At 40.7% G+C, this 20,983-nt stretch overlaps 1 protein-coding gene across 3 annotated transcripts in view; it reads left to right on the top strand.

Moving 5' to 3' along the window:
* Positions 1–396: 396 nt before the first annotated feature.
* The window catches only part of CCSER1 (coiled-coil serine rich protein 1), a 650,601-nt gene continuing 630,014 nt past the window's right edge, over positions 397–20,983 (top strand). Inside the window, exon 1 of one of the 3 annotated variants that reach the window (XM_050338713.1) lies at positions 397–704. The gene's annotated coding sequence lies outside the window, so the exon portion shown is untranslated. The remainder of the gene's footprint in view (positions 705–20,983) is intronic. The other 2 variants (XM_050338710.1, XM_050338711.1) reach the window with 2 other exon arrangements.

Raw genomic sequence — 20,983 nt, 5'->3', positions numbered from 1 at the left:
TGAAAAAAAAGAGGACGAGGAAGTGAAATCAGAGGGCTCCACCGCCCTCCGGGAAAAGAAAAAAAAAAACCACACAAATCCCCGAGCAGATGGTGAGTGTAAACACACCGGAGCGGAGCTGAATTCCTCCCGGGGCTGGCGGGGGGAACGGACGGAGGGACGGACTCGGACTTTTCCCTCTCCAGCTCGCCTCTCGCCCGGGGAAGGTGCTCCGCCCGGGGACAGACGGACAGACGCGGGCACGCGCAGTGACACGCGTGTACCCGTACACACACACACACGGCCCACCCCCACGCGTGCGGACAAGCTCATCACCCACCGCACACGGGCACACCGAGCCCGCGGCCGCCCCGCACCGCACCGCACCGCCCCGCGGGCACCGGCACAAGCACAGAAGCGCCGCCCCGGACCGCCCTCGCATCCCTCCCTCCTGCGCTCCCTCCCTCCCTCTCTCCCCGCCCGCCGCGCACACACACACACAGATACACCGGCCGCAAGATGAGGGGCGGACGGACAGACTGACGGGCTGGGGCGCCGCTGCTCCGCACGGATTATTCGCCGCGCGCCGAGGGAGGAAGGCGCCGGAGAGCGCCGACCCAGCGACCCGCAGCGGGGCGGGGGCGGCGCCGCGCTGCGCTGCCAGGGCGTCCCCAGCCCCCGCCGGTGGACGGCGAGCGCGTCGGGCGCTGGAGGAGCCCGGCCAGGTAACGCCGGGCAGAGCGGTGTCGCCGGGCAGAGCCGGCCCAGGCCGCCGGGCGCCGCCGGGTCCCCGGGCGTGCGGGTGCCCCGCGGCCGCCTCGCCCCGCCCGGCAGGTGCCGAGGTGATGCGGCGGGTGTCGCCCCGGGGCGCGGGCGGCCCCCCCTTGCCTGGCCTCGCCTCTGCCGGCGGCGGGGCGGCGGCCGCCGGGCGCCCTGCGCCGACCGCGCGCGGCTGCGGCGGCGGAGGAGGAGGAGGATCGCGGCTGCCGGTGCCGCAGCTCCGCGCTGATCCCCGGCGGCCGCGCTCCGGTGGCGGCGGGGATTAGCGAGGGCGGCCGGGCAGCGGGCGGCGGGGGGGACCCCGGAGGTACTGGCGTCTTTGTGGCGGGGCGGCCGGGGCTGTGCGCCCGCAGGTGTGACCCGGGGCCGGCCCAGCCCGGGGCAGCGGCAGCGCCGGCCGGGCTGCGGGGGGCGGCCCGGGGGGCGTCGCGGGGCCCGTCGGGCCCGGCCTGCGGGGAGCCGGTGCCGGGCGGCTGCACCGCTCCGGCATCGCTGATGCAGGTGACGGGGGAGGAAGTCCGTTTTTTATTTGCTTGTTTGTTTTTGGTGTTTCTTCTCTCCATTTTTTCCCCCTCTCCCTCCCTCTGCGTTCATTAAGCAATCTGCAGTTAAGCTACGAAGAAGATAGGGAGAAGTGGTTTCAGAAATATGAATGGGTAGGGCCAGGGCGCTCGCGGTCATGTGTGACATTTGCCTTGGATTGTAAGGCGGGAGCTGGAGGATGCTGTCTGTGTTTTCCAAAATCGCATGGCATGCTTAAAAAGTGGAGCAGATGGTGATGGCAGTGCTTATTATGGAAAAGATTCATGAAAATTCTGTATTTCCTCTAGACAGTTTTTGTGTTGCTTCTCGAGGCTAAAGAGGTTATCTTTTACTTTTGGCAAGGAAAAGAATGTTGCTGCAAGCTGTTTTGTAACAGGACAAGGTTATTTTGCTCTTCCACAGAGAAGGGAACCCCCCACCACCCAGTTTTATGTCTCTGTCTTGCCTTTAGGATTGACAGCAGTAAACTGTCTTGGCATAGACAGAAATTGCAGCACACTATTTTCTTATTGCACACCTTTATAATTGAATGGAACTAGAAAGGAGACTCAGAATATCCTCTTATTCCTCTCTGTGCCAGATGTGTTTTTCTATCCAGTCTATATTGCACTTGAAGTGTTAAACTCTCAGGGGGCATGGAGGTGGGAATGTGAGGCAAGGTCTACTAGTTACTTCAAACAGTTCTCCTTGCTCATACTTAAGAAGGAGAGAAAGAAACATGTTGTAAAAGCAGCTGAGGAATATATAAAAGTGAAATATTAATGAACTGGAAAAGCTCAGATAGCGAAGACATTGTGCCTAATCATTCAGGAGGGCTCTTGTTCTCTTTACAACTCCTCATGGTATGTGTGCCTGTAGTACAAATGCAATCGGTATAAAAGACAGTAATATTTGTATTTAACCAGAAGTAGTAATAATACTTTTTTTTTTTTCATTAGGGATTATCTGTAGTGCTTCCTTTAGGCATGTTTTTTGAGGCTGCTCTAAGACAGTGAATTATTACAAAAACAGTAAAAAAATAAGCATGTTTTCTTGCAAATGTAAATGGAAAGGGCTGACTCAGACCTGGAATAACTTTGAGGAACAAATAGCCTTAGAGAGTCCTCTTAGAGACGTGATGATGACTGTGTTCACCCTGAAGTGTCTCTCTTACATCCCAAACAGAGAGCAACATCCCCTAAATAGGCAGCACTGTCTCAGAATCTGCTGAAAGCGAGATATATGAACAAGGGATATTTTCTGCAAATTGGGCTTCCTTTACCTCTTGGAGTCTGGACTGCAGTGGTCTGAGTAGTTCAAGGAGCTTCCCCAGTTGGGTTTGGAAGGATACGAAGTGCAGCAGCTTTCTGCCACAGTTTGGAAAGGGAATTTATTTCAGTGGGAAAGTTATCTGTCAGCCCACAGCATGAAGTCCTGTTGCCCTGGCTCTGGTTCCTGGCAGGACTTTATGGAGTAGCTAGTGGCTTAAGGGAGGCCTGCCTTGTGGAGAGCTTAGTGCAGGCCTGAGTACACGTAGAGAGCTGTACCAGGAGGACCTGTAACAGTGTATAGGGTATATACCATGTCTGGGTTACAAGAGGTAGTGTTTGGTTTTTGAGTCTGTTAGTCACAGAAGATGTTGAAAAAGCATCTTGTATCTTCAGTTCTGTGCATATGGTTGTGTGACAATATGATCTCTTGTGCTGCATAAGCTGTGTGTGGTTGAATTTCTCCTTCTTCTTGGATTCAAATGTAATGCCTCACAAAAACCTCTAAAGTTAATAACTTGATATTGCTGAATTTAAGTTTTCCAGTGTTTTGAGGTTTTATTTTTGCTTACTAGAGTGTTTCATAAATTGAAAGAGAGATGTAGAGCTGTTGCTCCATCTCATGAAATTCCTACTCCTCCATGAAGGCTTATGGAAGATACTGTGGTTTTGTTGGAGCCTATCTGGAGTATTTGAAAGTATTTGAAAAGGCAGGGTTGCATAGGCCCACGTATCATTTTGGTGTTGTTGGGAATTAGGCCGATATAAGTCACTGGGAAAAGTGTTTTGTAAAATGCTTTTTAAAAAAAGCCCTCAGTGATAGATTTTGAAAAACATAAATCTGCATATTCTAAGGACGTGACATTTTCCCTGGTATTTTAAGTTCCTGGAATGTTTTCACTGTACTCTTGGAGATGTCCTAATAAAAGGAGGTTGTGTATTTATCAAGTGTTACAGACCTTTGCGGCAAGGGAAGAAGTGAATGTTTTTTCTAAGGTTGATTGACACAAGTCAATCATGAAATGAAATAACATTCATGTGTCAGTGAACATATCAATGGAAAAGGAATATTATAAACACATACAGTTAAATTATTAAGCAGTGCATACTTTAGTTTTGGAGTAACTACCAGCTTGTTAGGTGGAAGAAGTGAACTATATTTTCTATCTTGCAAAAGTTACTCTGTGTTATAAGATTCAGTGCCTCATGTCTTCCCCTTGAGAATAGTTTTACTGCCAATGGAGTGGCTCATCACGGGTTGGAAGGAGGGGAGGAACAAAAGGAAATATGTACATAAATAACGGCAAGTAGGGGTTGGGTTTGTTTCTTGAGAAGTAACTGCAGTTTCATCAGGTTTTTCTCGCAATATTGCATTTATTTGGCAGTTTTTTGCTGTGATAGTAAACTGGGTTACCCTGATAAAGTAAATAAGCATTTGTTTATTTTTATTTAGCTAAATGAATTTTTGTTTATTTTGGTTTTAGGCTGTTCATGTTTATTTTTATTAAAATTGTTTGGTTTTGTTTAGCTAAGGTTTCTTACTTTAGCTATTGAATGTGTTGGCTGAGATGGCCTGTAAAATACAGAACTTACAAGTACTTTAAATGTGCATTGTCATTTGTACTTGTAACGTTTCATGTGTATTTCTATTCCCTGTGTATTCAGCAAGAGCCTATAACTTTGAGAGTATGGAAGATGCAGCCATATATTTTGCAAACAATGATATTAAACCTCTGTAGCTGTTTGCTAGTTAAATGTTTACTTGTACATACTGCTTTTTGACTTGTTCTCACCACAGCTCTCACCACTACATGGAGTGTATTGCTTAGATAGTACTGACTCACATGCCGTGACTGAAGACTGTAGTTATCATTTCTCCATTATGAGGCAGTGAAATGATATTGCTTCCTGTGAAGTCTACTGTCTTTACCTGAAATGTGACTGTCCTATAGAGGGTAGTTGTTTTATAATAATATATGATAGTGTCAGGGAAAAGAAACTGCAGGCAAGCAATAAGGAAAAGCAGTCATGTCCTGAATGTAGAAAAAGCAAGATTTTTATTAAATGTGCGCTGTAGTCTGTTGCTAAAGACTAAAAGGAAAAAATACACTGTAAAGGAGTATTACAACATTTGAGTGATGATGGTTTTGTATCCAAATGTTTTTATATTGCCTTTGGATGGTACTATTTCTCTGTCCTGGTTATTGTTATGAAAGCTCTTGTGAGTGTTGAGGTAAGAAGGTGTGGTTGTTTTCCTCATATGTGGGAAATTGAAGCAGTGATTATGTTCAAGTCATACACTTGATCTGTGAAAAGATAGTTGAACTGGAATATTCATCCCAAGTCCCATAGTCTTAATGGATTATTTGTGTTTATATAGCTTGTTTGATAATTTGGCATAGATGTGGAAACTTCCTAACAGATCCAGCTGCAGGATTTGTATGTAAAGTTATGCAGCATTTTCGCCACAAGGACTAATTACTATTGGATTCTTTCTTTCAGTCTAGGCAAAAAAGCTTTTCCTGGATTTCACTTTGTTGTTAAGTTGGAGAGAAAGCAGTTCTGCACTCGTGGAATGTAATGATGCTTTTACATTATTTAAGGAAATACCACTTAATTTTTTATAATGCTCTAGCATATCAGGAATTTGAGATCCAGCTCAGTCAGTAATGCTTCTGAGGGTCACAGCTGTTTTCTAGTGGGAAGAACCAGTTGTGACAGACTGGTAGGAAGCTTTTAAAAACACTCTTCTCCTATAAATTTTGGTAGTGCAAATCATTGCTTCTGAAAGTGTATATTTCCAGCTATGGCTTTTTTCTTTTTTTTTTTTTTTCCTCTTTCACTCTTGTTTTTGAGCCTCTCTTGTGATCCTCCTTTGATGTTTCATCTTGATGTGATCTCTTCAAATGTTTTAATACAAAAATAACAGCTCTCAATTAATTTACTGATTTTGTATAGTGCAGTGAGATTTAGATTTGGGCGAGAGTACAGAAATATTCTGCAGGTTTCTCGTCTCTGTGTTGCCTGTGACGTAGTCCAAACTTGGGCATTTATCTATAAAGCAATGACATCTGTGCAAATGTCACCTTCCAGTGATCATCATCCAGGCCGGGAAAAGCTCAGACCCTGCCAAAGAGGTACAACCAGAAGGTACAGACCCTGACAGAGAGTCACCTGGTACAGCCAGAAGGTGGTCAGAGAGGTGTGCTGTGCTGAGGTTGTAGTGACAGCTCCTGCCCACTCTGCCAGTAACCAAATACACCAGCAATGCTTTGTATTTTGTTCTGTGTGCTAGGTAGTAATTCCAAATTCTACAGTGTCTTCTAGCTATATTTAGTGCAGTGCCAATTTTTGGGGTTATATTTCTGAACTATCATGACTCATTTATTTATTCATACAGGTGTTTTGTATTCATTTTTTTGGTATATGAAAATGAGGAGAGAGGAGAAGAGCAAAGTTTTGCTATCACTTCCTGGAGAAGTTTAAGCCAGTGGCTAAACTGCTACTAACTTGAATAAGAGCCATGGTAACTGTTTTATCAGGTTTTATGACTTTAAAATATGCAGGCTGGATTCTTGATGACCAACTGAACACATTATGGCACAGAGACAATGGATATAGAATAACAGTCCTGCCAAAAATAAGATTTACTTTAATGTTCTTTATTAGTTGCCACCATGCTTAATACTTTAGTCTGTGCAAGACTATTTATTCTGTTGTTAACACAGAAGCTTTAAATAAGAACATAATCCATATATTGAAAGAATGGAAAATGCTAACAATTTCATTTGCCATACTCAGAAATTATTAAACTACTTTGGAAAGGAGATTTTTCCAATGATATATTAATGTTTTTTCTTTTGATGTTGCTGAAGGGAGGTGACTGGCAGAAAATGGCAATAGGGGAAATGATGTGGCTTTCTCCATATTTATTTCAAGTAAAGTGATGCTGCAAGTTGATGTACATTCTTTCAGATTCACAGACTTCTCAAATACTTTGAGAGCAGATCATGCCTTCAGCTTGAGTGTAAGGTATCAATTGTGCTTAAAATGACATGTTAAGCTTTTAATATTTCTTTATTCTTATGTATGTTTTAAGTTGGGACGCAGCATCTGTAGGAAATGGCATTTACAAATTGGTATCATGTAACATATGTTAGCTCAATATGCATGTAGAAGTGCGAATGCTGTGGTATAATAGAATCATAGAATTACTGAGTGTGGAAATGACCTCCAAGATTGTGTCCAACCTTTTACCAAATATCACTGCGCTGACTAAACCATATAACAAAGTGCCATGTTTTTTTGACACTTCCAGGAATGGTGACTCCACCACTTTCCTGGGCAGCCTGTTCCAATACTTGACCGCTTTCTCAGTGAAGAAATTTTTCCTAATATCCTGAACTTCCCTTGGCACAGCTTGAGGCTCTTTCACCTTGTCCTGTCACTAGTTGCCTGGGAGAAGAGGCTGATCCCTCACCTTGCCACAGCCTCCCTTCAGGTAGTTGCAGAGAGTAATAATGTCTCCCTTTAGCTTCGTTTTCTCCAGCCTAAACAACCCTAGTACCCTCAGCATCTCCCAGGATTTATGTTCCAGACCTTTGACTTATTGCATGACTACTTGGCTATTTGGAAAAAAATCCCACCTGGCATGTGAAAGCACACCTGTGTGTGTCTTGCAGAAGCAGCCTATGAAGGCATTCCAGTTGATTCATCTGCATTTCTTCTGTTAGAGGTTAATGAGCTGCCGAGGACCTCCTGGGCTGGGAGAGCCCTGTGGGTGTCTGCTGTTATCTTCTGGTTTTGCTGTTTCCCGGTGTAAAAGTAGTTGTGGTGTGAGGATTGTGGCATGCAAAGGTGATAGCAGGCTCTGCTTTTAGTGTGAGTAGCAAAATAAAGTGGGTTTGTTTTATATGAATTCTGTAGTGTTTTTTAGGTACAGTTAGTACAATGGTTATACTGTGGGGAGGAGACTAAAGAATCCTAATTTGTTACAGTTTTGAACCCATTTTTTCAATGTAGCGCCTGTGAGCTCTGTGAGAAATGCCCCATAACCCAGTAGCAAAACTGTTGCTGATTTTCATGAGACCTTGATTACACCCTTGATAATATTTTAGTGTCTGTTAGTGTCTGTGTAAAAGAATCATTTTTTTAAGGACTGATTTTCAAGTTACTGAGCCTATACTGTTTTGATGGGGTTTTGTTACATCATTAAATTCCTGGTACTTCTAAAAATTGAGTTATGAAAATGTTTCTTACAATAAGTAAGTCCAGAAAAGTAGGAATTCTAGAATGGTTAAGACACTGCAAATACAATTGATATAAGTTCAGTGTGTCTGAAAATAAGGTGCTCTGTACCAATAGGCATCTATTCTCTACTGATAGTGATTATGGAAGGGCACAGTATGAGCATTTAGAGTTTTTATGATGTCAGTAGCAGAGGTTCACAAAAACCAGGGTTGTTAAGATGATTGCCTGGATTTAAAATTTTCAGAAATCGATAAATAATGGGAAAGTAGAGGGAAGAATAAAATTGAGTAGAAAGTTGTGGAAACCATGCATATGGAGTAGATGAGGAGGTAATAAAAGAAATAGAAATAAATTAGTTTGTCAGCTGATAAGAGCTGACACCACAAATGTCTTCATTTTATCTGCTAATCTTTATTTTACAGCTAGCAAAACTCTAGGGCATCTGCTGAGATGGGGAAGAAAAAGACACGGAGGAGAGGTGGTGGGGAATGAAAGGAAAATCAGCTGTTCTCTTCTCCCAGCTCTATGCCTTTGTTCTACTCTACCACAGAAAGGCTGTTAGAAGAAATTTAGGGATTAGTCACATTAGCCACAAGGTAATCTCTATCCTCTCTAAGCCCTCATTTTAACATCCTGATCTTGGCCAATTATGTTTTTGGTGGCTGACTGTGGCAGGGTCTCAGCAAATTTCACACCAGTCTTTAGTACTTGCTCATGGCGCTTAATAAGGGAGTAACGTACAATTGTCTGTTAATGATGGGTTTTGTTACAGATTAAACTTTTACCAGAGAGAAATCAAAACCAGAAGCTAAAAGGCTGTTTTAGACTGTCAGATCCGCAGCTCCGCTACACTTGTGTCTATTTCTGATGGACAGGAAAGTTAGCTTGAATTTGTTTCATTTAGTGTTTAGCATGAGCTAAGAACATGCAAATAACCACTTTATGTGGCATAGCTAAAGGCCTGATAACTTGATTATGCTTCTGAATCCTCTTTGTCAAGAAGGCACATGTCATTTTTACCTATAATAATTTCAAATTAAGAGTGAAGAGGAAGACGATTAGGGTGTTAATAAGACTTGAATGAAGTTTTTAGCTAATTCATCCTGCAAACTTGTTGCAAAGTTGCTTGCAAGGATAACTAATATTCCCAGGACATTGTAGGGATGAATTTTCTGGGGTAAATACTGCATACAGACACACATAAAAATAAATAAATAAATAAATTTATATATAAAATAAAAATGTTCTCTGTGAAAGTAAGAAGGCAAGATGTGCTTTGCTGTTCTCTTTTCTAAATGAGGAATAGTGAATGGTTCAAAAAAAGAGAATTTCTTCCATTTACTTGCTTTAGTAACAGTAAAACTGAAACAAATTCACAGCTTTTAAAATCTACTCTGAGATCTCTAAATAGTTGATAACTGGGAGGTAGGGGATGGGAAGATGGGAAGAAAATAAAACAAAATGCTACTAATTTTGGTTTTGAAAAGTTTGTGTTGTGGGCAAGAAGTTTCTGAAAGCTATATATTGTCAATACACACATTATTTGTAGCCTGGGTTTAAGAGGGTCTTATGATGATATTGTTCATTGATGAGGGCAAGCAAAAAGTTACTATTGGAAAAGGGTGTGAGAATTTTAGAATTTGTCTATTTTGTTATGCTTTCATTTGAATTTGAGTGAGATCCTGCATCGTAAATATTTCATTGTGTTTCTATATGCTTTGAAAATAGTTAAGGGTGAAAAAGGAATGTATAAAAGAAGCAATTCCCTACTCACATTAATGATTCTTTTTCACTTATAGTTTGCAGTTGCCCAGGACAATTCATGTGACTTGCAAAATGCTGAAGTTGAACATCAGAGAAACTGTAAAACACTTACACAGCACTATATGTTTATGCAGCATTTTCTAAATATAGACTAAGTCCTTGTCATAAAGGCTTTGTATAGTTGAAACAAAACAAGACTTGACATGACACAGAACAGCTTGAGAGAGGCATGAGAGCTGTAGGTGAGGAACTGAACAACTGTTTCAAGTGAAGGATTTGAGGAGGGCTTGAAAGGACAGTGAAAATGCCCACTCTCTTCAATTTAAAAAAATGAATACAGGAGTCTGAACTCCTTTTGTTGACTGTTTTTTTGTTAGTAGGTTTTCAGAAACAACTATTTGTTTCTAATTTAGATAGTGAAAATTACATGAGATCTATAGAAATTTTATTAAAAAGAATAAATAATGAAGGAAGTTAATAGCGTTCTCAAATGTACACTTTTGGGTCTAGATTCTCAGTTAGTGTTACAGCACTAATTCCTTCAGTTGATCCAAACACACGTAGTGCTTGTAGCTCCTGTTTGGCCTTGTACTTGTTAGGCTGAACAGTGGCTGCTGATGGCTGAATGAAAGAAGGATGGAGTAGGTAGAAAATGTAATAGCTTTTGAATGACAATGTCATTAGCATTTTTCCCTTGGTATGTGTTGGTTCTCCTCTGTACCTCTTGAAACTGGTTTTTTGTCCTGGAAGTTAAAAATGAAGCTTGAAAACCTCTGGTAAATTGTGCTGCTCAGACAGTAAATGAAAACACATCACAATGAAAACAACTCATACTGATTTCCTGTGCTATCCTGCTGTCCTGATGTTTGTGTGTTAATCTACACCAGATATTTTTGAACTTTCTGCTTGCTTTTAGCGGTATTTGACAGAAGAACGGATGTCCTAAAATGTAATTAAAGTTTTAATAAATTTTGAAAAATCAGAGGAGAGACAGTCATATAAATTCTCTACCTGAGAGAAAAGTTGCCCGGTGAGTTCATTCTGTGATCAGTATCAAAGAGTCAACCTGGGAGAGGAGTCTTGTATTTGTCCTGGCTGCTGGGAGCTTCCTAGACATTAAAATGAGCTAACCACAATATGCAAATCTGTAGGTAACTAGGCCTTGTCAGATCTGATGTTCATAGTGATATATGAGTTAGAAAAACTGAATGGTTTTCTTAATTTGTTGTTCGTTTGGGGTTTAATTTTTTAATGGGCTTCCTCCCTCCCGGGGGTTATTTTTATATCACTGTTTTCAGAAGCGTAGGGTGGAACACTCATTCAGGGTGTTGGACTGACGCCTGCCTGATGAGAATTGATTTGTTTAAGCTCTTGTGTGTATCCATTTACACCACCTGAAGATTTGCTTCTCTTTTTGTTCTTATTACTTGCCTATCTGAAGTCCTTAGGAAGCGTATTACAGGTATGGAGCTTTTATTAAATTCAGCTTTTGACTGGCAAGATAACAGGTACTGTGTTTTTTTAAGTTAGTCTGTTTTCATTGACACTCAGCGTGTCCATCAATAGGAGCAAAGACAAGACTTTTTTTTGTTCTGTGGTGTCAGAAAAGGAAGGGGAAAGCCCAAACAAACTCTGCAGTCAAGAAGGTGCAGATTAATTGCTTTTGCTTTGAATGAATGCACCTATGTGCTTGGAAGAGTAGAAGATGTGCCAACGTAGTGAACTATGTATTGGGCTGACCGACCACAGTGTAATACATGAAGGAAAGATCCCAGTTACAGATACTCATCTGAAGATAGGAAACCAGTAGTCTATGTTCTGTTGCCATTCAGAACCTCTCTGGTACCTGTGGTTTAGGAATGTGTGTTAAGGAGAGGCATCTGTTTCTCTCTGCAATAGCAAAACACTTAGCAATTAATACTGAATGCAAAATCCAAATATTTGTATTCAAATAGTGTGCAATCCTATCAAAGTGTTTTAAGTGGTTTGTTGCTCTAGTAGAAAATGAGCTTAGAAATAAAGCAAGGGAGTCTTTGTGTCAAGAGTAGCTTAACAAACGTATGGAATGTTAAATTTCAGTACTTCAGTCTTAATGCTAAGATTTAGAAAGTACATTACTTTTTTGAACTGTACCTGAGCACAAATTATGGTGAAGAACATACAGAATAAATGAAGAGAGTGACTATGGGAAAAAATTAATGGTATTGTGTGTTCGGCACTGTAACAACATCCAAACCCTCCTTGGCTGTTTATTTTGGAAAACGATTTGGGCAGGGCACTACAGTAATTACTCAAGTCATGTTTGTATATAAAATGAGCTTGGTTTGCTTTGTCAGGCAGGTGTGTGTTGCAGTGTTCCATTTGCTGAGCTAGTGTGCAAAAATGCACCTGTTTATTGGAATGACAATTTCAGCTGAGATAAACTGGTATGCAGGGTACAACAAAGTGACTCAAGGGTGAGGCATCCTTTTTAAGCTGGGATTCTTGCTTTGGCGCTGTGATAGTTTTGCCTTTGTTCATGTTGGCTGTGCTTCAGTCAGTGCTGGCTGGACTTCAGTTGTGCTCTGGTTACTGTATGTGTGTATTAGAAAGACCTTTTGTAATTTATCTATTATGAATGATTGTTATTGAGGAAAGTTATTTCATGGGCTAACTTATTATCTTGAATAGAGCAGCCTGTAATACTTAGGGGTTTCCCAGTGGGATTTAATGAATCTGTGACAATAGAAACAATTATAGGGGTGGTGGGAAGAATCCTTGAATGTATTATTTTTATTTCCCTGGAGTTAATCTTCACATATCAAAATAAATTAACTAGAATATGCTGCTTAGATGTCTTCTAGATTCCCAAGTCAAAAGCTATTATGAACAAAATGTGATTCTCTTTATTCCCTGTCCCACAATCCTTCCTTAAAGTATGCTCCTAGAGAAGTGAATATAACTGAACAAAGCCATATTCTACATACTTTTGTGGTATTAAGGGAAAGACTCTAGTCACTGGGATATGTATAGGTGAAATTATTTCAGGAGATATTTTTTCATGAGTTTCTTTGTTGGTTTTCTTTTTCTCTGTTAAGTAGATTTTTGACATTAATTAACCAATGCATGAAAAATGATGTCTAAATGATTACTAAGATGAAAATTAACTCTATCCCAGCTGAAAGCAGGCCAAGTGAACAGGTGTCTTCCTTTATTGAATGCTAAGTCATAGCTTGTCATATCGTTCTGTGAAGATTTTTTTGAAGGTTGCAATGTTTTATCATGAATCTAGTTTTCAAAATCAATTGAAAATCCTTGGAGACATGTGCTGTGCTACTGTTCAGGAAACTTCCCAGTCTGAGAAGTCTGGCAGTCACACTCCTGATGCCAGAGAGCTTAATTACTGAGACCAACGCCCCTTCATGGCAGGTGGCTCCAGCGAGATGACAGGAGCCCCACTTGCCTCCCCACACACCCCGCTCAGACCAGGTTTCCCATAGCAAAGTCTCAGATATCTCATTCCATAAAGCCATTTTTTTCATGGCACAGTAATACAGAAAGAGCTTGAACTGGGTGCCTCTAAGTAGGACCTCCAACGAAGGAACCCCTGGGCCTTTTATCCCCTCATAATCTGCTGGTGCACAAGTCTGGCTTTTCTTCCACAGTCTTCAGCTATTGCCCTGCACTCTGTGTTCATCCACCTCGCTGGCATCACTCCATCTTCAGGCCCTTAGTTATCCCAAAGGTTGGCAGTTCACAGCCTCTTCTCTTGGGCTCCCACCCAGAGCTCAGTCTGTTTTAACCTGCATCTCAGTCTAAAGCTTGCAAGCTGAGGTACCTGGACCAGATGCACTCCTCAACACTACAATGGAGTGTTTTCATGCCTCACTTAGTCCATTTAGTGCCCTGAGGGATTTCCAACTGAGTGACGTTTACTGGAGAGGTCAGATGTGATGGAAATTGAAATCATAACCTGGCTGGAGATGAAACAGAATATATTTTGTATTTGTTTATTTGTCTAGGAGTATATGCATACAGAGGTGAATTTCAGTGTAATTCTCAAACTGTTTACCATGTTGTGCTAATCTCTACAGCTACATCTGATTACAAAAGAAAAAAAGGCCACTGGTAGGCTTTAAAAGTTTCTGCCATCTGTCCTGGTGCTTACCCTTCATTCACCGTAAGGATGTGTTGTTGTGAGCTGCTTGACAGACTCCCTACCTTTTGCAATGCTTTTACCTTCTGTCTCTTTTGGACTCTTGTCTGTTCAAATGGAGCAGCATGTGGGTCTTCTGTTTCAACAGAACAGTGTAGATCCTTGAATCCTTTGCTTTGAATTTGGGACCTTCTTTTTATTCTGTACCCCTTCATAACAGCTTGCACAGTGGAGTTATCACAAAGAGGTCTTCTAGGTCTGTTCTAGCAAGAGGAACCATGTGATTTCCTACTTGTGATCTTAGTGCTCATGGAATGATTTTGCCCTGCATACCCTTGTTAGCTGGCTGCATCTCCAGATCCCTACCACGTAAATTACTCTACCCTTTGGATAGCTCTCTGGATCATGCTCATCCGTTATCTTCATCGGACGCTTTGCTGTTTCTGTCTGTTGAGGAAGTCTGGCTAGATTTGAAACCACAGAAGGAGGGGGGCGCAGCATACATTTGTAGAAGGACAGTAGCTTTCCATTAGCTCCTGGCCTACTTTACGGTGTGTATGAGTTGAAAGGATTGCTGTGGAGGAACAGACTGTGTCTTTGGAAGAGCTGAGGAAGGTGCATAATTCACAACAATCTTTTTCCAACTGAAGTACCTCATTTGTCTAAATCACACTTTGTCAGTGTCCTGAATGTAGTGAAAAATCTGTTAAGGCTAGTAACAACAACCATGGGCTTTTGAGAAAAAACTATCATTACTGAAAAGCTGGGTTAAGCTCTACCTAAATCCATAAGTAATTCAGGCTGTTAATGGGGTTTCCCAACTCTTCCCTAGAAAGCACAGACCAGGCAAGTGTTGGAGCTCAAGAATATAAAATATGGATACCAACTCAGAGAAGTAATCTCTCTATTTATAATATTCACTAAATATTTTACAAAAATATTTTAAATATTTAAAGTGTATTTAAAGCACCATGTCAGCAACTCTTGCATCTTTGAATTTTTCTTTTTAATCTTTTCAGTTCATGATAGATGTTTCAGGTATGCTGTGATTCTTACCCGTTAGGCTCTATTGAAATGATTTCTTGGTTCAAGACATGAAATTATTGACGTCACTGCTTGGGCACAGTAAGGCATAGATAGATACCTAAAAGATTTTAAATGTCATGGTGGAAATTAAGCTTGCAATTCTGTTGTGTATGTGTACACTCAAAGCCTTGCTTTCCTGAGAATGCTGAATGAAAAAGATCAAGCATTTTTCTAACTCTGACAATAAAGTTGTGGATTTCAGAGAAAAGGTTGTAGTTATTCACACAACCTGATGAAAGGAAAGAGTGCCTTAGAAAATTTAATAATCAAGTTTTGAAGATTTTTCATTTAAAAAATTTTTGCTTTGCCAGTGTATGTATTCTCTAGATCAGTTGTGGTGTGAAAAATAGTAAAAAATAATATTGGGGACATTTTTTTAATGTTTAAAATATACTATCTTTGTTTATTGATTGTCACTGGCTGTGACAAATTAAATTACATGTAGCCAGTTTTAACAAAATAAATTTTTCTAACATGCTTTTCATGCAGTGGGTATGTAAACTTAAGTTCCATGCCAAAGTGTGTTGTGATGGTTAAAAGCCTCTGTATTTTCAAGGGAAATGCAGGACAAGTTTATGGAGATGAAATCCAATGAGGGATAGCAAGTAAGCAGAAATTCTGGCATTGAAAATGGTAGGAACAATATGTTGGGAAGGGGGATATCTTATGTTCTTCCCGAGCATAAGATTTTACCTATGTGTGAGATGGGTATGCAAGCTGGCTGCACAATGTAGGAATGGCTGCACCAGATTAAAGTTCTGCATTCACGAAGCATCCTCAAATTAAGTGTTTAGAGTCATGGAAATTAAGAACTGAACGTCTTTGCGAGAGCTAGTTATGTCCACAGTGCCCAACGTAATGCAAATTGCATGAGCTGACAGTCTTATTCTGTGAGCTAAGGGAATGCTGCTGATGTTCTTTTTGGTTTTTGAACTTTGATAATCCACTGTCTCGTGTGGCCAAACAAGGGAGATCTTGTTTTCTGTGTATCAAATGATGACAGCAATTTCTTGGCAGCTGAATTAATTTCAGATTCTATAACATGACTTCAGATTAACATTAGATTTCTCACAGCTACTGGTATTTTAGCCTTTTAACTCTATTCACAGGAAGAAAAAAATCCTCTCTTTAGAGGTATTTGTGTTTCAAATCTGATCTCCCCTACTTGCCTATCACAGTTTGACCTTTAACAGATAACGATGTGAAAAGTACCTTGGCCATGACTAACATCACTTCTTTTCAAAAATCAGTTCTTAAACTTTCATATTCTACGTGAACAAAAAGGTGTATACCTAATAAGAGGAATTCAATTTCAGAGAGTGATCTGTGCTGCATAATAAGATGAACTCACTTGTACAGGGTTCATTTTAATAAGCTAAATGAAACATTTCATTAATAGGAAGCAAAGCTTTAGCTCACCCTTACACTATGTAACAAAAACAGTTGACTCACTGAAGTAGTGGGTAACCAATCCCTGTGTCATACAGGGGATGACGCTGCAATATGTCTCTGCATGGGGGAGTACTGAGCAGAAATAAAGGAGGTGTTTTTCCTGCTGTGTATTTGGAAATGCAAGTGTAGGTAAAATTAAGGTTCTTGAAGTAGAGTGATTTTTTTTTATGGAGTTGGAAGTACAGAAAGTGCTATTGTAAAACCTGGAATCTGAATATAAGAGAAGTACTTTGTGCAGGCTGTTATGCAGGAGGCTGAAAGCAGTGTTCATCTTGGTTACTCCATCCCTGAAATCTGAGAATAATAGACTAATTCCTGGGATGCATGGTAAATTTTACTTTAAGACACTGTGATGGATGGATTAAAAAAGTAATTGTTTTTAAAGAGTTCACTGTCCAGGTATCTTCTGTTTAAGATTAAAATATTTAAAAAATGGAAGCATTTTTCAACTGTTCATGCTGATTATTCTGTCCATTAATTTATTTTTTCTTAACAGCTTTGAGTAGGGAAATGAGGTAGCCTCTTCCATCCTCATGTTCTTGCACATAAGGACAGACTTAACAGAAAAGTTGATGGAGAAAGGTTAATTAATTTAATTGGTTTCCATGGGATTTATAAAAATAAATATAGATACCATTAATTTTCTCCTAGAAGACTGTTTTCTATAAGCCTGTACAGTGAGTTAAATTTGGCTTAAAATGTGTTTGGAGGAACTTATTTTGATGTGTCCTAAGGGACAGGATGGTTCAAGTTTTTGGGGTAAAAAGAGTGATCCAGGGCCTAAAAAATGTGCTTCCCTCCATCCTTGGCAGCAAATGTCATCCCCAGGCCACGGCAGAAGTGGCACCTCTGTTGTGTGCCAGACTGTGTTCAAGAGGAGGTGTTCAGCTGCTGGGTCTGCTCTTCACTGAGCAGCTGTTCCACGGCTCCTGCAGGTGATGGGCCAGATGGAAGTGTCTCACGTGCCTGGCACAGCTCACAGGCTGGCTGTCCTCTGCATGGTCCACGTGGTTAGCCAGTGCTTGTGGTGAGCTTCTCCTGCTAGTGTGAGCGGGTTTTCTAAAAGCTTGCAATTCTCTTGTGTGTGTTTGTACACTTAAAGCCTTGCTTTGAGAATGCTGAACGAAAAACATGAAGCATTTTTCCAACTCAGAAATGGAGTGATTATGGTTTTTGCTAACTAGAATCTTGTGTTTCTTCCCCTCCCAGCCATGACTGCATCCTCTTTTCTTGTTATCTGCGGGCCTTTTGCCTTTCACGTCTGTGGATGCGTGCAGTTAGTCACTCTGTATCCCGCATTAGCATTCTGTGCCAGGAGAAGCCCTGGGAGACCATGGCTTAACTCTGCTTAGGCTTTGCTATACAAGCCTGTTGTTAGACAAAGCTTCACATTGAATTCACATTTTCATTATGAAGATGTGCATCTAATTGGTTCTTTCAGCTAACTGAAATGAAAGATGGGTGGCATCTGTTTAATAAAGTCTATCATCTGGAGATGAAAGAGGGAAATATTTATACTTTCCTGTATTGTAGTATGTTGATGCAGTGTTTCTGTAGGGGGTTTGATGCTGACCTGGAGTTTTTAAGACACTTCTTGCAAATAGTACATGGCTTGAAACTGTTATGAACATGTTCCTGTGTTGATATCTTTGGGACTCTAGTGGATATCTAAATATGTACCTGTAAATTTGAAACCACAGAAATGGACAGTGTACGTTACCAGTCTTTCATCTGAGCTGTCCAGTACAAAGGCCCTAATTTAACCAAGTATCTCTCATTTATTTCCACTACGATTCTGTGTATTTTTGGACTTGAGCATATGATACTTTTTTTTCTTTATTTCTTGGTACTTCTCCAAAGAAACCTGTATGCTGAGAGTTATATTTAGACACACTGACACAAACTGAAAAAGTTTGTGGATAGTTGAGGCATACCGTATATTGTCCACCTCTTTGCAGCAGCTGGATTCTTCAGAAAGTTGTTCTGGAAGCATTTTATGGGGTGAAGTATATGGAGGACATATGGCATGTTTCTTAGCTGACTGAACTTCTAACATTCTTGTGTATAGCACAAACATAACGCTCTTTTTTATGTAGGTATTGTATGTGTATATATATATAAAAGCAAGCTGATTTTATACTACAGTATTGCAGAGTAGTGTCATAAAGTATAATTAGACAAGCTATAATTAAACTACTACTGAGTTATATAGTTTAGGATGTTAAATTGTTTCATTTTGGATCGAGGCCATTTCTCTCATGTGGTTTCCATGTCTGTGATTTCTTGTTCTTCAAAATACAATTAAAGACTCAGCAGACATACACAGCTAATGACATTGAGGGGAATATTTTTATGACTTGAAGTGTGAGGCTCCCTCCATTTATTTCTTTATTAAAATATTATTTAATACTGAATCTATGCTAATGAAATACGACAATAATGAAATCACAAAATGCAGCATCTGTGAGAAAACTGAACCTGATATATTTGGGATATTGCAAGTTAAGTGTGTGTTCAAAGGCTGCCCTTTGTACCTCAATTAAAAGTACTGGGATGCCATGTCACAGAAACAGACTATTACAGGAGCACTGGCTCCTAATTGATGGGTTGATTGTACGAGTTTTGGCGACTGAGGGATTTGGATGGGGGGTTGCCCTGCTGTAAGGATTCCACTTGTTTCTGCCTAGTCAGCTGTGGTGGATAAATTCTGTGACTGGTTTAGATCAGCCTCTTTAATACCACATCATAAGTTGTAGCAAATGATAAGAAGGGCCCTCAGGACTTTGGTGATGCCTGCATCAGAAGCACCCTCAGGGAAAAATGTGGATAATGAGGGATACTGGTAGAGAGGGGCAGCAGTCAGGGCCTGTGAGGAGGAAATGGAGAAATTTGGTGTCAGGGCAAGAGTGATGTTTTGAATGTATATGTACAGGTTGTGTGCTTGGAGTTGGCAGTATCTTAGAGGATGACAATAGGATTGTTAACCTTTAATGGTGTTCCTTTTGCCATATGACAGCTGGACAGCTGGATCATTCTTTGGAATGAACCTGTTCAGCTAGGCACCAGGAGAGGCTTTCAGAGAAAAGGCAGCAGTGCCAGTGTCAAATGGACAGTTGACAGTGATTGTTGCTTTGCTTCTGTTTTTTGTAAAAAAAAAAAAAAATTCTGAGCAAATGTAACTTACACTGTGTTTGCGCATATATGCTTTGCAAAAGGTACATATTTACATAAGCTTCAATGCTTTTGCATACTTGATTTCTGTGGTTTACAACTGCCTGGTGAAAATTGTGTGTTCCATTTGAATACATGTTTTGTCAAAGGATTTCTGCAGTAATGATGATCTTAAAAACCAGCTTAGTTGTTGTTTGTTTGTTTGTTTGTTTGAAATTTATTTTTCAACTACTTTAAAACCCTTCCTATCTCCTTGCCATGGCAATAGCACTTAATGCTTACACAGTGCTTTGAGTTTTCCAAATATTCATTACTTGTTTTTCTAGGTTGAAAAAGCTGCACAGTGCAGAATGTGGGAGGGAGCAGTGGGGATATGGGAACAGCCAGGCCAGCAGAGCAGAGTGCATCTTGCTACACCTCATTATTTCCTGTTGAAAGGTTGATTATCAGAGGTGCCAACCGCCTTTCATCGTCCTACCTTCTTGATAGCTCTTAACTTGAGGAGTCCACTCCGCATATTTCTTAATGAAACTCTCCTCTAAGAATACACTATGAAGTCTTGCCCCCTATATAGTTTGAGGCCCAGTAAGGCTTTCACTGGAAAACAATTAATACTGCTGTGTTCCCTTAGTATGCTTCAAACTAGCGGTGATTAGCATTTGTGTGGTGCCTTCCAAATAGTGATCTCGAGGAGTCTAATGAAGTTAGCATTTCTCTGTTTTGCAGATGCATAAAAAAATTAAAGTTCAGAGAAGACAGAATGGGAAATAGCATATTGGACTTCTGGCAAATAGCTTCTCCCTAAGTAAATGAATAAGATTATTTTAATATGGAAAGTAGAAGTGGTTTGAATTGTCTAAGAGAACAAGATTACAGGAGTTAAGAGATGCAATATATTTCACACCCCATGCTTAAGTCAGAGGAAGGGAAAAGCAAGTATCCATGCATGTTGAATTGGGTTCACAGTAATATAGTGAGTGCATACATGTGGCAATTTGTGTAGAAAATGATTGCTATTTAATTTCTTTAGTAGATTGATTAGCAATGACTAAGTAAGTTTACTGAGTAGCAAGAGCAAAAAATATTGTCTCAAACCACACCCATTGCCATTGCCCCGTGCACTTCAGTGGACCTTATGTTGATTTTTACCAGCAGAGAAACCAGCACAAATCTCTTTTTAAATCCCAGTTTTGTTACATTAAACTCTGTTTCTCTTCACTTCAGAAGCATTGAAACACTTCTTTGCAGTGCTCTTTTTCACTGGTACTTCAAGAGCAGGAACGCTGCTGTTACAGATTCTCCTCACCTCCAGCTGCCAATTATAGGCGTAGCTTTGGTGTTGAGCTTCTCTGCGTTTGGTGAGTAATGATTTTTCTGTGTGCCCTGGACTCCTGCAGCCCTCTGATCTTCTGCAGGAGTTGTCTGGACTGCAGCTTGCCGGATTTGAGTTCAAGTGCACTTTTCTTTGTGCATCTTGTCCCATCCTGTCCAAGGAAAAGAGCATGTCTTTTGCAACGATCCCACAGGGGCTTGAATAGGAAAGGGAAGAAGGTGTTGAGAAATGAGGAAAAGGCAG

Source organism: Myiozetetes cayanensis, unplaced genomic scaffold (genome assembly GCF_022539395.1).
Source record: "Myiozetetes cayanensis isolate MyiCay16 unplaced genomic scaffold, myiCay2020 scf7, whole genome shotgun sequence".
Classification (NCBI taxonomy): domain Eukaryota; kingdom Metazoa; phylum Chordata; class Aves; order Passeriformes; family Tyrannidae; genus Myiozetetes; species Myiozetetes cayanensis.
This window is presented reverse-complemented; position numbering and strand designations above follow the sequence as displayed.